General features: G+C 73.7%; 1 pseudogene; it reads left to right on the forward strand.

Annotated features, from left to right (window-relative positions):
• LOC141164059 (DNA-directed RNA polymerase III subunit RPC2-like) overlaps positions 1-15,145 on the forward strand; it is a 338,189-nt pseudogene that overhangs the window by 162,789 nt on the left and 160,255 nt on the right.

Consider the following 15,145-nt stretch of genomic DNA (forward strand, 5'->3'; position numbering starts at 1 on the left):
AATGGCCTAGGGCCCCTTGGCCGTATGCCTCGGGAATGGCCTCTGGCCCCCTGGATTCGGGCCCCTTGGCCGGGCTTTGGCTTCGGGCCCCTCGTTCGAGCTTGCCTACCCGCCTCGTGCCCCTTGGCCGCCCGCCTTGGGAATGGCCTCAGGCCACTTGGCCGCCCGCCTCGGGAATGGCCTCAGGCCCCTTGGCTGCCCGCCTCGAGAATGGCCTCGGGCCCCTTGGCTTCCTGCCTCGGGAATGGCCTCTGGCCCCCTGGTTTCGGGCCCCTTGGCCGGGCTTTGGCCTCGGGCCCCTCGGTCGAGCTTGCCTGTCCGCCTCGGGCCCCTTGGCCGCCCGCCTCGGGAATGTCCTCGGGCCCCTTGGCCGCCCGCCTCGGGAATGGCCTCGGGCCCCTTGTTCACCCGGTTCGGGATTGACCTCGGGACTCCTGGTTTGGGGCCCCTTGGCCGGGCTTTGGCCTGGGGCCACTTGGCCGCCCACCTCGGGAATGACCTCAGACCCCTTGGCTGCCCGCCTCGGGAATGTCCTCGGGCCCCTTGGCCGCCCGCCTCGGGAATGGCCTCTGGCCCCCTGGTTTCGGGTCCCTTGGCCGGGCTTTAGCCTCGGGCCTCTCGGGTTAGCTTACCTGCCGGCCTCTGGCCCCTTGGCCGCCTGCCTCGGGAATGGCCTCGGGCCCCTTGGCCGCCCGCCTCGGGAGTGGCCTCTGGCCCCCTGGTTTCGGGCCCCTTAGCCGGGCTTTGGCCTCGGGCCCCTCGGTTGAGCTTGCCTGCCCGCCTCGGGCCCCTTGGCCGCCCGCCTCGGGAATGGCCTCGGGCCCCTTGGCCGCCCGCCTCGGGAATGGACTCGGGCCCCTTGGCCGCCCGCCTCGGGAATGACCTCAGACCCCTTGGCCGCCCGCCTCGGGAATGTCCTCGGGCCCCTTGGCCGCCCGCCTCGGGAATGGCCTCTGGCCCCCTGGTTTCGGGCTCCTTGGCCGGGCTTTGGCCTCGGGCCTCTCGGGCGAGCTTACCTGCCGGCCTCTGACCCCTTGGCCGCCCGCCTCGGGAATGGCCTCGGGCCCCTTGGCCGCCCGCCTCGGGAATGGCCTCTGGCCCCCTGGTTTCGGGCCCCTTGGCCGGGCTTTGGCCTCGGGCCCCTCGGTCGAGCTTGCCTGCCCGCCTCGGGCCCCTTGGCCGCCCGCCTCGGGAATGGCCTCGGGCCCCTTGGCCGCCCGCCTCGGGAATGGACTCGGGCCCCTTGGCCGCCCGCCTCGGGAATGGCCTCGGGTCCCTTGGCCGCCCGCCTCGGGAATGGCCTCGGGCCCCTTGGCCGCCCGCCTCGGGAATGGCCTCGGGCCCCTTTGTCGCCCTTCTCGGGAATGGCCTCGGGCCTATTGGCCTCCCGCCTCGGGAATGGCCTCGGGCCCCTTGGCCGCCCGCCTCGGGAATGGCCTCGGGCCCCTTGGCCGCCCGCCTCGGGAATGGCCTCTGGCCCCCTGGTTTCGGGCCCCTTGGCCGGGCTTTGGCCTCGGGCCCCTCGGTCGAGCTTGCCTGCCCGCCTCGGGCCCCTTGGCCGCCCGCCTCAGGAATGGCCTCGGACCCCTTGGCCGCCTGCCTCGGGAATGGCCTCGGGCCTCCTGTTTCGGGCCCCTTGGCCGGGCTCTGGCCCCTTGGCCGCCCGGCTCGGGAATGGCCTCGGGGCCCCTTGGCCGCCCGCCTCGGGAATGACCTCTGGCCCCCTGGCTTCGGGCCCCTTGGCCGCACGCCTCGGGAATGGCCTCGGGCCGCTTTGCCGCCCGCCTCGGGAATGGCCTCGGGCCTCCTGCTTTCGTGGCCCTTGGCAGGGCTTTGGCCTCGGGCCCCTTGGCCGCACGCCTCGGGAATGGCCTCGGGCCGCTTTGCCGCCCGCCTTGGGAATGACCTCGGGCCCCTGGTTTCGGGCCCCTTGGCCAGGTTTTGGCCTCGGACCCCTCGGCCGAGCTTACCTACCCGCCTCGGGCCCCCTGGCCGGCCACCTCGGGAATAGCCTAGGGCCCCTTGGCCGTATGCCTCGGGAATGGCCTCTGGCCCCCTGGTTTCGGGCCCCTTGGCCGGGCTTTGGCTTCGGGTCTCTCGGACGAGCATAGCTGCCCGCCTCTGGCCCCTTGGCCGCCCGCCTCGGGAATGGCCTCGGGCCCCTTGACCACCCACCTCGGGAATGGCCTCTGGCCCCCTGGTTTCGGGCCCCTATGCCGGGCTTTGGCCTCGGGCCCCTCGGTCGAGCTTGCCTGCCCGCCTCGGGCCCCTTGGCCGCCCGCCTTGGGAATGGCCTCGGGCCCCTTGGCCGCCCGCCTCGGGAATGGCCTCGGGCCCCTTGGCCGCCCGCCTCGGGAATGGCCTCGGGCCCCTTGGCCACCCGCCTCGGGAATGGCCTCTGCCCCCTGGTTTCGGGCCCCTTGGCCGGGCTTTGGCCTCGGGTCCCTCGGCCGAGCTTACCTCCCCGCCTCGGGCCCCTTGGCCGGCCGCCTCGGGAACGGCCTAGGGCCCCTTAGCCGTATGTCTCGGGAATGGCCTCGGGCCCCTTGGCCGCCCGCTTCGGGAATGGCCTTGGGCCCCCTGGTTTCGGGCCCCTTGGCCGGGCTTTGGCCTCGGGCCCCTCGGTTAAACTTACCTGCCCGCCTCGGGCCCCTTGGCCGCCCTAGTCGGGAATGACCTCTGGCCCCCTGGTTTCGGGCCCCTTGGCCGGGCTTTGGCCTCGGGCCCCTCGGTCGAGCTTGCCTGCCCGCCTCGGGAATGGTCTCGGGCCCCTTGGCCACCCGCCTCGGGCCCCTTGGACGCCCGCCTTGGGAATGGCCTCGGGCCCCTTGGCCGCCCGCCTCGGGTATGGCCTCTGGCCCCCTTGTTTCGGGCCCCTTAGCCGGGCTTTGGCCTCGGGCCTCTCGGTCGAGCTTGCCTGCCCGCCTTTGGCCCCTTGGCCACCCGCCTCTGGAATGGCCTTGGGCCCCTTGACCTCCCGCCTCTGGGATGGCCTCTGGCCCCCTGCATTCGGGCCCCTTGGCCGGGCTTTGGCCTCTGGCCCCTCGGCCAAGCTCACCTGTCCGCCTCGGGCCCCTTGGCCGCCCGCCTCGGGAATGGCCTCGGGCCCCTTGGCCGCCCGCCTCGGGAATGGCCTCTGGCCCCCTGGTTTCGGGCCCATTGGCCGGGCTTTGGCCTCGGGCCCCTCGATCGAGCTTGCCTGCCGCCTCAGGCCCCTTGGCCACCCGCTTTGGGAATGGCCTCGGGCCCCTTGGCCGCCCGCCTCGGGTATGGCCTCTGGCCCCCTCGTTTCGGGCCCCTTAGCCGGGCTTTGGCCTCGGGCCCCTCCATCGAGCTTGCCTGCCCACCTCGGGCCCCTTGGCCGCCCGCCTCGGGTATGGCCTCTGGCACCCTGGTTTCGGGCACCTTGGCCGGGCTTTGGCCTCGGGCCCCTCCATCGACCTTGCCTGCCCGCCTTGGGCCCCTTGGCCGTCTGCCTCGGGAATGGCCTCGGGCCCCTTGGCCGCCCGCCTCGGCAATGGCCTCGGGCCTCCTGGTTTCGGGCCCCTTGGCCGGGCTTTGGCCTCGGGTCCCTTGGCCGCCCGCCTCGGGAATGGCCTCGGGCCACTTGGCCGCCCGCCTCGGGTATTGCCTCTGGCCCCCTGGTTTCGGGCCCCTTAGCCGGGCTTTGGCCTCGGTCCCATCGGTCGAGCTTGCTTGCCCGCCTCGGGCCCCTTGGCTGCCCGCCTCCGGAATGGCCTCGGGCCCCTTGGCCGCCCGCCTCGGGAATGGCCTCGGGCCCCCTGGTTTCGGGCCCCTTGGCCGGGCTTTGGCCTCGGGCCCCTCGGCTGGGCTTTGGCCTCGGGCCCCTCGGCCGAGCTTACCTTCCCGCCTAGGGCCCCTTGGCCACCCGCCTCGGGCGCCTTGGCCGCCCGCGTCGGGAATGGCCTCTGGCCCCCTACTTTCGGGCCCCTTGGCCGGGCTTTGGCCTCGGGCCCCTCGGCCGAGCTTACCTGCCCGCCTCGGGCCCCTTAGCCGCCCGACTCGGCAATGGCCTCGGGTCCCTTGGCCGCCCGCCTCGGGAATGGCCTCGGGCCCCTTGGCCGCCCGCCTCGGGAATGGCCTCGGGCCCCTTTGTCGCCCTTCTCGGGAATGGCCTCGGGCCTATTGGCCTCCCGCCTCGGGAATGGCCTCGGGCCCCTTGGCCGCCCGCCTCGGGAATGGCCTCGGGCCCCTTGGCCGCCCGCCTCGGGAATGGCCTCTGGCCCCCTGGTTTCGGGCCCCTTGGCCGGGCTTTGGCCTCGGGCCCCTCGGTCGAGCTTGCCTGCCCGCCTCGGGCCCCTTGGCCGCCCGCCTCAGGAATGGCCTCGGACCCCTTGGCCGCCTGCCTCGGGAATGGCCTCGGGCCTCCTGTTTCGGGCCCCTTGGCCGGGCTCTGGCCCCTTGGCCGCCCGGCTCGGGAATGGCCTCGGGGCCCCTTGGCCGCCCGCCTCGGGAATGACCTCTGGCCCCCTGGCTTCGGGCCCCTTGGCCGCACGCCTCGGGAATGGCCTCGGGCAGCTTTGCCGCCCGCCTCGGGAATGGCCTCGGGCCTCCTGCTTTCGTGGCCCTTGGCAGGGCTTTGGCCTCGGGCCCCTTGGCCGCACGCCTCGGGAATGGCCTCGGGCCGCTTTGCCGCCCGCCTCGGGAATGACCTCGGGCCCCTGGTTTCGGGCCCCTTGGCCAGGTTTTGGCCTCGGACCCCTCGGCCGAGCTTACCTACCCGCCTCGGGCCCCCTGGCCGGCCACCTCGGGAATAGCCTAGGGCCCCTTGGCCGTATGCCTCGGGAATGGCCTCTGGCCCCCTGGTTTCGGGCCCCTTGGCCGGGCTTTGGCCTCGGGTCTCTCGGACGAGCATAGCTGCCCGCCTCTGGCCCCTTGGCCGCCCGCCTCGGGAATGGCCTCGGGCCCCTTGGCCACCCACCTCGGGAATGGCCTCTGGCCCCCTGGTTTCGGGCCCCTATGCCGGGCTTTGGCCTCGGGCCCCTCGGTCGAGCTTGCCTGCCCGCCTCGGGCCCCTTGGCCGCCCGCCTTGGGAATGGCCTCGGGCCCCTTGGCCGCCCGCCTCGGGAATGGCCTCGGGCCCCTTGGCCGCCCGCCTCGGGAATGGCCTCGGGCCCCTTGGCCACCCGCCTCGGGAATGGCCTCTGCCCCCTGGTTTCGGGCCCCTTGGCCGGGCTTTGGCCTCGGGTCCCTCGGCCGAGCTTACCTCCCCGCCTCGGGCCCCTTGGCCGGCCGCCTCGGGAACGGCCTAGGGCCCCTTAGCCGTATGTCTCGGGAATGGCCTCGGGCCCCTTGGCCGCCCGCTTCGGGAATGGCCTTGGGCCCCCTGGTTTCGGGCCCCTTGGCCGGGCTTTGGCCTCGGGCCCCTCGGTTAAACTTACCTGCCCGCCTCGGGCCCCTTGGCCGCCCTAGTCGGGAATGACCTCTGGCCCCCTGGTTTCGGGCCTTTTGGCCGGGCTTTGGCCTCGGGCCCCTCGGTCGAGCTTGCCTGCCCGCCTCGGGAATGGTCTCGGGCCCCTTGGCCACCCGCCTCGGGCCCCTTGGACGCCCGCCTTGGGAATGGCCTCGGGCCCCTTGGCCGCCCGCCTCGGGTATGGCCTCTGGCCCCCTTGTTTCGGGCCCCTTAGCCGGGCTTTGGCCTCGGGCCTCTCGGTCGAGCTTGCCTGCCCGCCTTTGGCCCCTTGGCCACCCGCCTCTGGAATGGCCTTGGGCCCCTTGACCTCCCGCCTCTGGGATGGCCTCTGGCCCCCTGCATTCGGGCCCCTTGGCCGGGCTTTGGCCTCTGGCCCCTCGGCCAAGCTCACCTGTCCGCCTCGGGCCCCTTGGCCGCCCGCCTCGGGAATGGCCTCGGGCCCCTTGGCCGCCCGCCTCGGGAATGGCCTCTGGCCCCCTGGTTTCGGGCCCATTGGCCGGGCTTTGGCCTCGGGCCCCTCGATCGAGCTTGCCTGCCGCCTCAGGCCCCTTGGCCACCCGCTTTGGGAATGGCCTCGGGCCCCTTGGCCGCCCGCCTCGGGTATGGCCTCTGGCCCCCTCGTTTCGGGCCCCTTAGCCGGGCTTTGGCCTCGGGCCCCTCCATCGAGCTTGCCTGCCCACCTCGGGCCCCTTGGCCGCCCGCCTCGGGTATGGCCTCTGGCACCCTGGTTTCGGGCACCTTGGCCGGGCTTTGGCCTCGGGCCCCTCCATCGACCTTGCCTGCCCGCCTTGGGCCCCTTGGCCGTCTGCCTCGGGAATGGCCTCGGGCCCCTTGGCCGCCCGCCTCGGCAATGGCCTCGGGCCTCCTGGTTTCGGGCCCCTTGGCCGGGCTTTGGCCTCGGGTCCCTTGGCCGCCCGCCTCGGGAATGGCCTCGGGCCACTTGGCCGCCCGCCTCGGGTATTGCCTCTGGCCCCCTGGTTTCGGGCCCCTTAGCCGGGCTTTGGCCTCGGTCCCATCGGTCGAGCTTGCTTGCCCGCCTCGGGCCCCTTGGCTGCCCGCCTCCGGAATGGCCTCGGGCCCCTTGGCCGCCCGCCTCGGGAATGGCCTCGGGCCCCCTGGTTTCGGGCCCCTTGGCCGGGCTTTGGCCTCGGGCCCCTCGGCTGGGCTTTGGCCTCGGGCCCCTCGGCCGAGCTTGCCTTCCCGCCTAGGGCCCCTTGGCCACCCGCCTCGGGCGCCTTGGCCGCCCGCGTCGGGAATGGCCTCTGGCCCCCTACTTTCGGGCCCCTTGGCCGGGCTTTGGCCTCGGGCCCCTCGGCCGAGCTTACCTGCCCGCCTCGGGCCCCTTAGCCGCCCGACTCGGCAATGGCCTCGGGCGCCTTGGCCGCCCGCCTAGGGAATAGCCTCGGGACCCCTTGGCCGCCCGCCTCGGGAATGGCCTCTGCCCCCTGGTTTCGGGCCCCTTGGCCGGGCTTTGGCCTCGGGCCCTCGGCAGACCTTACCTGTCTGCCTCGGGCCCCTTGGCCGCCCGCCTCGGGAATGGACTCGGGACCCTTGGCCGCCCGCCTCGGGAATGGCTTCTGGCCCCCTGGTTTCGGGCCCCTTGGCCGGGCTTTGACCTCGGCCCCTCGGTCGAGCTTACCTGCCCGCCTCGGGCCCCTTGGTCGCCCGCCTCGGGAATGGCCCCCGGCCCCTTGGCCGCCCGCCACTCGAATGGCCTATGGCCCCCTGGTTTCGGGCCCCTTGGCCGGGCTTTGGCCTCGGGCCCCTCGGCCGTGCTTACCTGCCCAACTCAGGCCCCTTGGCCGCCCGCCTTGGGAATGGCCTCGGACCCCTTGGCCGCTCGCCTCGGGTATGGCCTCTGGCCCCCTGGTTTCGGGCCCGTTGGCAGGGCTTTGGCATCGGGCCCCTTGGCTGAGCTTACCTGCCCGCCTCAGGCCCCTTGGGCGCCCGCCTTGGGAATGGCCTCGGGCCCCATGGCTGCCCGCCTCGGGAATGGCCTCAGGCTCCCTGGTTTCGGGCCCCTTGGCCGTGCTTTGGCCTCGGGCCCCTCGGCCGAGCTTACCTGCCCGCCTCGGGCCCCTTGGCCGCCCGCCTCAGGAATGGACTCTGGCCCCTTGGCCGCCCGCCTCGGGAATGGCCTCTGGCCCCCTGGTTTCGGGCCCATTGGCCGGGCTTTGGCCTCGGGCCCCTCGATCAAGCTTGCCTGCCGCCTCAGGCCCCTTGGCCACCCGCTTTGGGAATGGCCTCGAGCCCCTTGGCCGCCCGCCTCGGGTATGGCCTCTGGCCCCCTCGTTTCGGGCCCCTTAGCCGGGCTTTGGCCTCAGGCCCCTCCATCGAGCTTGCCTGCCCACCTCGGGCCCCTTGGCCGCCCGCCTCGGGTATGGCCTCTGGCACCCTGGTTTCGGGCACCTTGGCCGGGCCTTGGCCTCGGGCCCCTCCATCGACCTTGCCTGCCCGCCTTGGGCCCCTTGGCCGCCTGCCTCTGGAATGGCCTCGGGCCCCTTGGCCGCCCGGCTCGGGCCTCCTGGTTTCGGGCCCCTTGGCCAGGCTTTGACCTCGGGCCCCTTGGCCTCACGCCTCGGGAGTGGCCTCGGGCCCCTTGGCCGCCAGCCTCGGGAATGGCCTCGGGCCTCCTGGTTTCGGGCCCCTTGGCCGGGCTTTGGCCTCGGGTCCCTTGGCCGCACGCCTCGGGAATGACTTCGGTCCACTTGGCCGCCCGCCTCGGGAATGGCCTCGGGCCACTTGGCCGCCCGCCTCGGGTATGGCCTCTGGCCCCCTGGTTTCGGGCCCCTTAGCCGGGCTTTGGCCTCGGGCCCCTCGGTCGAGCTTGCTTGCCCGCCTCGGGCCCCTTGGCTGCCCGCCTCCGGAATGGCCTCGGGCCCCTTGGCCGCCCGCCTCGGGAATGGCCTCGTGCCCCCTGGTTTCGGGCCCCTTGGCCGGGCTTTGGCCTGGGACCCCTCGGCCGAGCTTACCTGCCCGCCTCGGGCCCTTTGGCCGCCCGCTTCGGGAATGGCCTCGGGCCCCTTGGCCGCCCGCCTCGGGTATGGCCTCTGGCCCCCTTTTTTCGGGCCCCTTAGCCGGGCTTTGGCCTCGGGCCTCTCGGTCGAGCTTGCCTGCCCACCTTGGGCCCCTTGGCCGCCCGTCTCTGGAATGGCCTCGGGCCCCTTGACCGCCCGCCTCGGGATTGGCCTCTGGCCCCCTTGTTTCGGGCCCCTTGGCCGGGCTTTGGCTCGGACCCCTCGGCCGAGCTTATCTGCCCGCCTCGGGCCCCTTGGCCGCCCGCCTCGGGAATGGCCTCGGGCCCCTTGGCCGCCCACCTCGGGAATGGCATCGGGACCCCTTGGCCGCCCGCCTCGGGAATGGCCTCTGGCCCCCTGGTTTCGGTCCCCTTGGCCGGGCTTTGGCATCGGGCCCCTCGGCCGAGCTTACCTGTCCGCCTCGGGCCCCTTGGCCGCCCGCCTCGGGAATGGACTCGGGACCCTTGGCCGCCCGCCTCGGGAATGGCTTCTGGCCCCCTGGTTTCGGGCCCCTTGGCCAGGCTTTGGCCTCGGGCCCCTCGGCCGAGCTTGCCTGCCCGCCTCGGGAATGACCTCGGGCCCTTTGACCGCCCGCCTCTGGAATGGCCTCGGGCCCCTTGGCCACCTGCCTCGGGAATGGCCTCGGGCCTCCTGGTTTTGGGCCCCTTGGCCGGGCTTTGGCCTCGGGCCCCTCGGCCGGGCTTTGGCCTCGGGCCCCTCGGCCGAGCTTACCTTCCCGACTAGGGCCCCTTGGCCACCCGCCTCGGGCGCCTTGGCCGCCCGCGTCGGGAATGGCCTCTGGCCCCCTACTTTCGGGCCCCTTGGCCGGGCTTTGGCCTCGGGCCCCTCGGCCGAGCTTACCTCCCCGTCTCGGGCCCCTTAGCCGCCCGCCTCGGGAATGGCCTCGGGCGCCTTGGCCGCCCGCCTCGGGAATGGCCTCGGGACCCCTTGGCCGCCCGCCTCGGGAATGGCCTCTGGCCCCCTGGTTTCGGGCCCCTTGGCCGGGCTTTGGCCTCGGGCCCCTAGGCCGACCTTACCTGTCTGCCTCGGGCCCCTTGGCCGCCCGCCTCGGGAATGGACTCGGGACCCTTGGCCGCCCGCCTCGGGAATGGCTTCTGGCCCCCTGGTTTCGGGCCCCTTGGCCGGGCTTTGACCTCGGGCTCCTCGGTCGAGCTTACCTGCCCGCCTCGGGCCCCTTGGTTGCCCGCCTCGGGAATGGCCCCCGGCCCCTTGGCCGCCCGCCACTCGAATGGCCTCGGGCCCCCTGGTTTCGGGCCCCTTGGCCGGGCTTTGGCCTCGGGCCCCTCGGCCGTGCTTACCTGCCCAACTCAGGCCCCTTGGCCGCCCGCCACGGGAATGGCCTCGGACCCCTTGGCCGCTCGCCTCGGGTATGGCCTCTGGCCCCCTGGTTTCGGGCCTCTTGGCAGGGCTTTGGCCTCGGGCCCCTCGGCTGAGCTTACCTGCCCGCCTCAGGCCCCTTGGCCGCCCGCCTTGGGAATGGCCTCGGGCCCCATGGCTGCCCGCCTCGGGAATGGCCTCAGGCTCCCTGGTTTCGGGCCCCTTGGCCGTTCTTTGACCTCGGGCCCCTCGGCCGAGCTTACCTGCCCGCCTCGGGCCCCTTGGTCGCCCACCTAAGGAATGGCCTCGGGCCCCTTGGCCGCCCGCCTCGGGAATGGCCTTGGGCACCTTGGCCGCCCGCCTCGGGAATGGCCTCTGGCCCCTTAGTTTCGGGCCCCTTGGCCGGGCTTTGGCCTCGGGCCCCTCGGCAGAGCTTACCTGCCCGCCTCAGGCCCCTTGGCCGCCCGCCTCGGGAATGGCCTCGGGCCCCTTGGCCGCCCGCCTCGGGAATGGCCTCTGGCCCCCCTGGTTTCGAGCTCCTTGGCCGCGCATTGACCTCAGGCCCCTCGGTCGAGCTTGGCTGCCCGCCTCAGGCCCCTTTGCCGCCCGCCTCGGGAATGGCCTCTGGCCCCCTGGTTTAGGGCCCCTTGGCCGGGCTTTGGCCTCGGGACCCTCGGTCGAGCTTGCCTGCCCGCCTCGGGCCCCTTGGCCGCCCGCCTCAGGAATGGCCTCTGGCCCCCTGGTTTCGGGCCCCTTGGCCGGGTTTGGCCTCGGGCCCCTCGGCCAAGGTAACCTGCCCGCCTCGGGCCCCTTGGCCGCCTGCCTTGGGAATGGCCTCGGGCCCCTTGGCCGCCCGCCTCGGGAATGGCCTCTGGCCCCCTGGTTTCGGGTCCCTTGGCTGGGCTTTGGCCTCTGGCCCCTCGGCCGAGCTTACCTGCCCGCCCCTGGCCCCTTGCTCGCCCGCCTCGGGAATGGCCTCGGGCCCCTTGGACGCCCGCCTCGGGAATGGCCTCTGGCCCCCTGCTTTTGGGCCCCTTGGCCGTGCTTTGGCCTCGGGCCCCTCGGCTGAGCTTACCTGACCGCCTCGGGCCCCTTGGCCGCCCGCCTCGGGAATGGCCTCGTGCCCCTTGGCCGCCCGCCTCGGGAATGGCCTCTGGCCCCCTGGTTTCGGGCCCTTTGGCCGGGCTTTGGCCTCGGGCCCCTCGGTCGAGCTTGCCTGCCCGCCTCGGGCCCCTTGGCCGCCTGCCTCGGAAATGGCTTCGGGCCCCTTGGCCGCCCGCCTTGGGAATGGCCTCGGGCCTCTTGGTCGCCCGCCTCGGGAATGGCCTCGGGCCCCTTGGCCGCCCGCCTCGGGCATGGCCTCGGGCCCCTTGGCCGACCGCCTCGGGCATGGCCTCTGGCCACCTAGTTTCGGGCCCCTTAGCCGGGGTTTGGCCTCGGGCCCCTCGGTCGAGTTTGCCTGCCCGCCTCGGGCCCCTTGGCCGCCCGCCTCGGGATTTGCCTCGGGCCCCTTGGCCGCCCGCCTTGGGCATGGCCTCTGGCCCCCTAGTTTCGGGCCCCTTGGCCGGGCTTTGGACTCGGGCCCCTTGGTCGCGCTTGCCTGCCCACCTCGGGCCACTTGGCCGCCCGCATCGGGAATGGCCTCGTGTCTTGGGCCGCCCGTCTCTACAATGGCCTAGTGTCTTGGCCCGCCCGCCTCAGCAATGGCCTCGTGTCTTGGGCCGCCCGCCTCGGCAATCGCCCCGTGTCTTGGGCCGCCCGCTTCGGGATTGGCCTCGTGTCTTGGGCCGCCCGCCTCAGGATTGGCCTCTTGTCTTGGGCTAAGCACCTCGGGATTGGCCTCGTGTCTTGGGCCGCCCGCCTCGGGATTGGCCTCCTGTCTTGGTCCGCCCGCCTCGGGATTGGCCTCTTGTCTTGGGCCGCCCGCCTCGGGATTAGCCACGTGTCTTGGGCCGCCCGTCTCGGGATTGGCCACGTGTCTTGGGCCGCCCGCCTCGGGAATGGCCTCGGGCCCCTTGGCCGCCCGCCTCGGGAATGGCCTCTGGCCCCCCTGGTTTCGAGCTCCTTGGCCGGGCTTTGACCTCGGGCCCCTCGGTCGAGCTTGCCTGCCCGCCTCAGGCTCCTTTGCCGCCAGCCTCGGGAATGGCCTCTGGCCCCCTGGTTTCGGGCCCCTTGGCCGGGCTTTGGCCTCGGGACCCTCGGTCGAGCTTGCCTGCCCGCCTCGGGCCCCTTGGTCGCCCGCCTCGGGAATGGCCTCGGGGCCCCTTGGTCTCCCGCCTCGGGAATGGCCTCGGGGCCCCTTGGCCGCCCGCCTCGGGAATGGCCTCTGGCCCCCTGGTTTCGGGCCCCTTGGCCGGGCTTTGGCCTCGGGCCCCTCAGCCGAGCTAACCTGCCCGCCTTTGGCCCCTTGGTCGCCCGCCTTGGGAATGGCCTCGGGCCCCTTGGCCGCCCACCTCGGGAATGGCCTCTGGCCCCTTGGCCGCCCGCCTCGGGAATGGACTCGGGCCCCTTGGCCGCCCGCCTCGGGCCTCAGGAATGGCCTCGGGCCCCTTGGCCACCCGCCTCGGGAATGGCCTCGGGCCCCTTGGCCGCCCGCCTCGGGAATGGCCTCGGACCCCTTGGCCGCCGGCCTTGGGCCTCCTGGTTTCGGGCCCCTTGGCCGGGCTTTGGCCTCTGGCCCCTTGGCCGCCCGGCTCGGGAATGCCCTCGGGGCCCCTTGGCCGCCCGCCTCGGGAATGACCTCTGGCCCCCTGGTTTCGGGCCCCTTGGCCGGGCATTAGCCTTGGGTCCCTCGGTCGAGCTTGCTTGCCCGCCTCGGGCCCCTTGGCCGCCCGCCTCGGGAATGGCCTCGGGCCCCTTGGCCGCCCGCCTCGGGAATGGCCTCTGCCCCCTGGTTTCGGGCCCCTTGACCAGGTTTTGGCCTTGGGCCCCTCGGCCGAGCTTACCTACCCGCCTCGGGCCCCTTGGCCGGCCACCTCGGGAATAGCCTAGAGCCCCTTGGCCGTATGCCTCGGGAATGGCCTCTGGCCCCCTGGTTTCGGGCCCCTTGGCCGGGCTTTGGCCTCGGGAATCTCGGACGAGCATACCTGCCCGCCTCTGGCCCCTTGGCCGCCCGCCTCGGGAATGGCCTCGGGCCCCTTGGCCGCCCGCCTCGGGAATGGCCTCTGGCCCCCTGGTTTCGGGCCCCTTCGCCGGGCTTTGGCCTCGGGCCCCTCGGTCGAGCTTGCCTGCCCGCCTCGGGCCCCTTGGCCGCCCGCCTCGGGAATGGCCTCGGGCCCCATGGCCGCCCGCCTCGGGAATGGCCTCGGGCCCCTTGGCCGCCCGCCTCGGGCCTCGGGAATGGCCTCGGGCCCCTTGGCCACCCGCCTCGGGAATGGCCTCTGCCCCCTGGTTTCGGGCCCCTTGGCTGGGCTTTGGCCTCGGGTCCCTCGGCCTAGCTTACCTCCCCGCCTCGGGCCCCTTGGCCGGCCGCCTCGGGAACGGCCTAGGGCCCCTTAGCCGTATGTCTCGGGAATGGCCTCGGGCCCCTTGGCCGCCCGCCTCGGGAATGGCCTCGCGCCCCTTGGCCGCCCGCTTCGGGAATGGCCTTGGGCCCCCTGGTTTCGGGCCCCTTGGCCGGGCTTTGGCCTCGGTCCCCTCGGTTAAACTTACCTGCCCGCCTCGGGCCCCATGGCCGCCCGCCTCGGGAATGGCCTCGGGCCCCTTGGCCGCCCTCCTCGGGAATGACCTCTGGCCCCCTGGTTTCGGGCCCCTTGGCCGGGCTTTGGCCTCGGGCCCCTCGGTCGAGCTTGCCTTCCCGCCTCGGGAATGGTCTCGGGCCCCTTCCGGGCCCCTTGGCCGCCCGCCTCGGGCCCCTTGGACGCCCGCCTCGGGAATGGCCTCGGGCCCCTTGGCTGCCCGCCTCGGGTATGGCCTCTGGCCCCCTTGTTTCGGGCCCCTTAGCCGGGCTTTGACCTCGGGCCTCTCGGTCGAGCTTGCCTGCCCGCCTTGGGCCCCTTGGCCGCCCGCCTCTGGAATGGCCTCGGGCCCCTTGACCTCCCGCCTCTGGGATGGCCTCTGGCCCCCTGGTTTCGGGCCCCTTGGCCGGGCTTTGGCCTCAGGCCCCTCGGCCAAGCTCACCTGTCCGCCTCGGGCCCCTTGGCCTCCCGCCTCGGGAATGGCCTCGGGCCCCTTGGTCGCCCGCCTCGGGAATGGCCTCTGGCCCCCTGGTTTCGGGCCCATTGGCCGGGCTTTGGCCTCGGGCCCCTCGATCGAGCTTGCCTGCCGCCTCAGGCCCCTTGGCCACCCGCTTCGGGAATGACCTCGGGCCCCTTGGCCGCCCGCCTCGGGTATGGCCTCTGGCCCCCTCGTTTCGGGCCCCTTAGCCAGGCTTTGGCCTCGGGCCCCTCCATCGAGCTTGCCTGCCCACCTCGGGCCCCTTGGCCGCCCGCCTCGGGTATGGCCTCTGGCCCCCCTGGTTTCGAGCTCCTTGGCCGCGCATTGACCTCAGGCCCCTCGGTCGAGCTTGGCTGCCCGCCTCAGGCCCCTTTGCCGCCCGCCTCGGGAATGGCCTCTGGCCCCCTGGTTTAGGGCCCCTTGGCCGGGCTTTGGCCTCGGGACCCTCGGTCGAGCTTGCCTGCCCGCCTCGGGCCCCTTGGCCGCCCGCCTCAGGAATGGCCTCTGGCCCCCTGGTTTCGGGCCCCTTGGCCGGGTTTGGCCTCAGGCCCCTCGGCCAAGGTAACCTGCCCGCCTCGGGCCCCTTGGCCGCCTGCCTTGGGAATGGCCTCGGGCCCCTTGGCCGCCCGCCTCGGGAATGGCCTCTGGCCCCCTGGTTTCGGGTCCCTTGGCTGGGCTTTGGCCTCTGGCCCCTCGGCCGAGCTTACCTGCCCGCCCCTGGCCCCTTGCTCGCCCGCCTCGGGAATGGCCTCGGGCCCCTTGGACGCCCGCCTCGGGAATGGCCTCTGGCCCCCTGCTTTTGGGCCCCTTGGCCGTGCTTTGGCCTCGGGCCCCTCGGCTGAGCTTACCTGACCGCCTCGGGCCCCTTGGCCGCCCGCCTCGGGAATGGCCTCGTGCCCCTTGGCCGCCCGCCTCGGGAATGGCCTCTGGCCCCCTGGTTTCGGGCCCTTTGGCCGGGCTTTGGCCTCGGGCCCCTCGGTCGAGCTTGCCTGCCCGCCTCGGGCCACTTGGCCGCCCGCATCGGGAATGGCTTCGGGCCCCTTGGCCGCCTGCCTTGGGAATGGCCTCGGGCCTCTTGGTCGCCCGCCTCGGGAATGGCCTCGGGCCCCTTGGCCGCCCGCCTCGGGCATGGCCTCGGGCCCCTTGGCCGACCGCCTCGGGCATGGCCTCTGGCCACCTAGTTTCGGGCCCCTTAGCCGGG

This window comes from Phyllobates terribilis, unplaced genomic scaffold (assembly GCF_046119375.1).
Source record: "Phyllobates terribilis strain yellow unplaced genomic scaffold, ASM4611937v1 Scaffold_10__3_contigs__length_209671492, whole genome shotgun sequence".
Lineage (NCBI taxonomy): Eukaryota > Metazoa > Chordata > Amphibia > Anura > Dendrobatidae > Phyllobates > Phyllobates terribilis.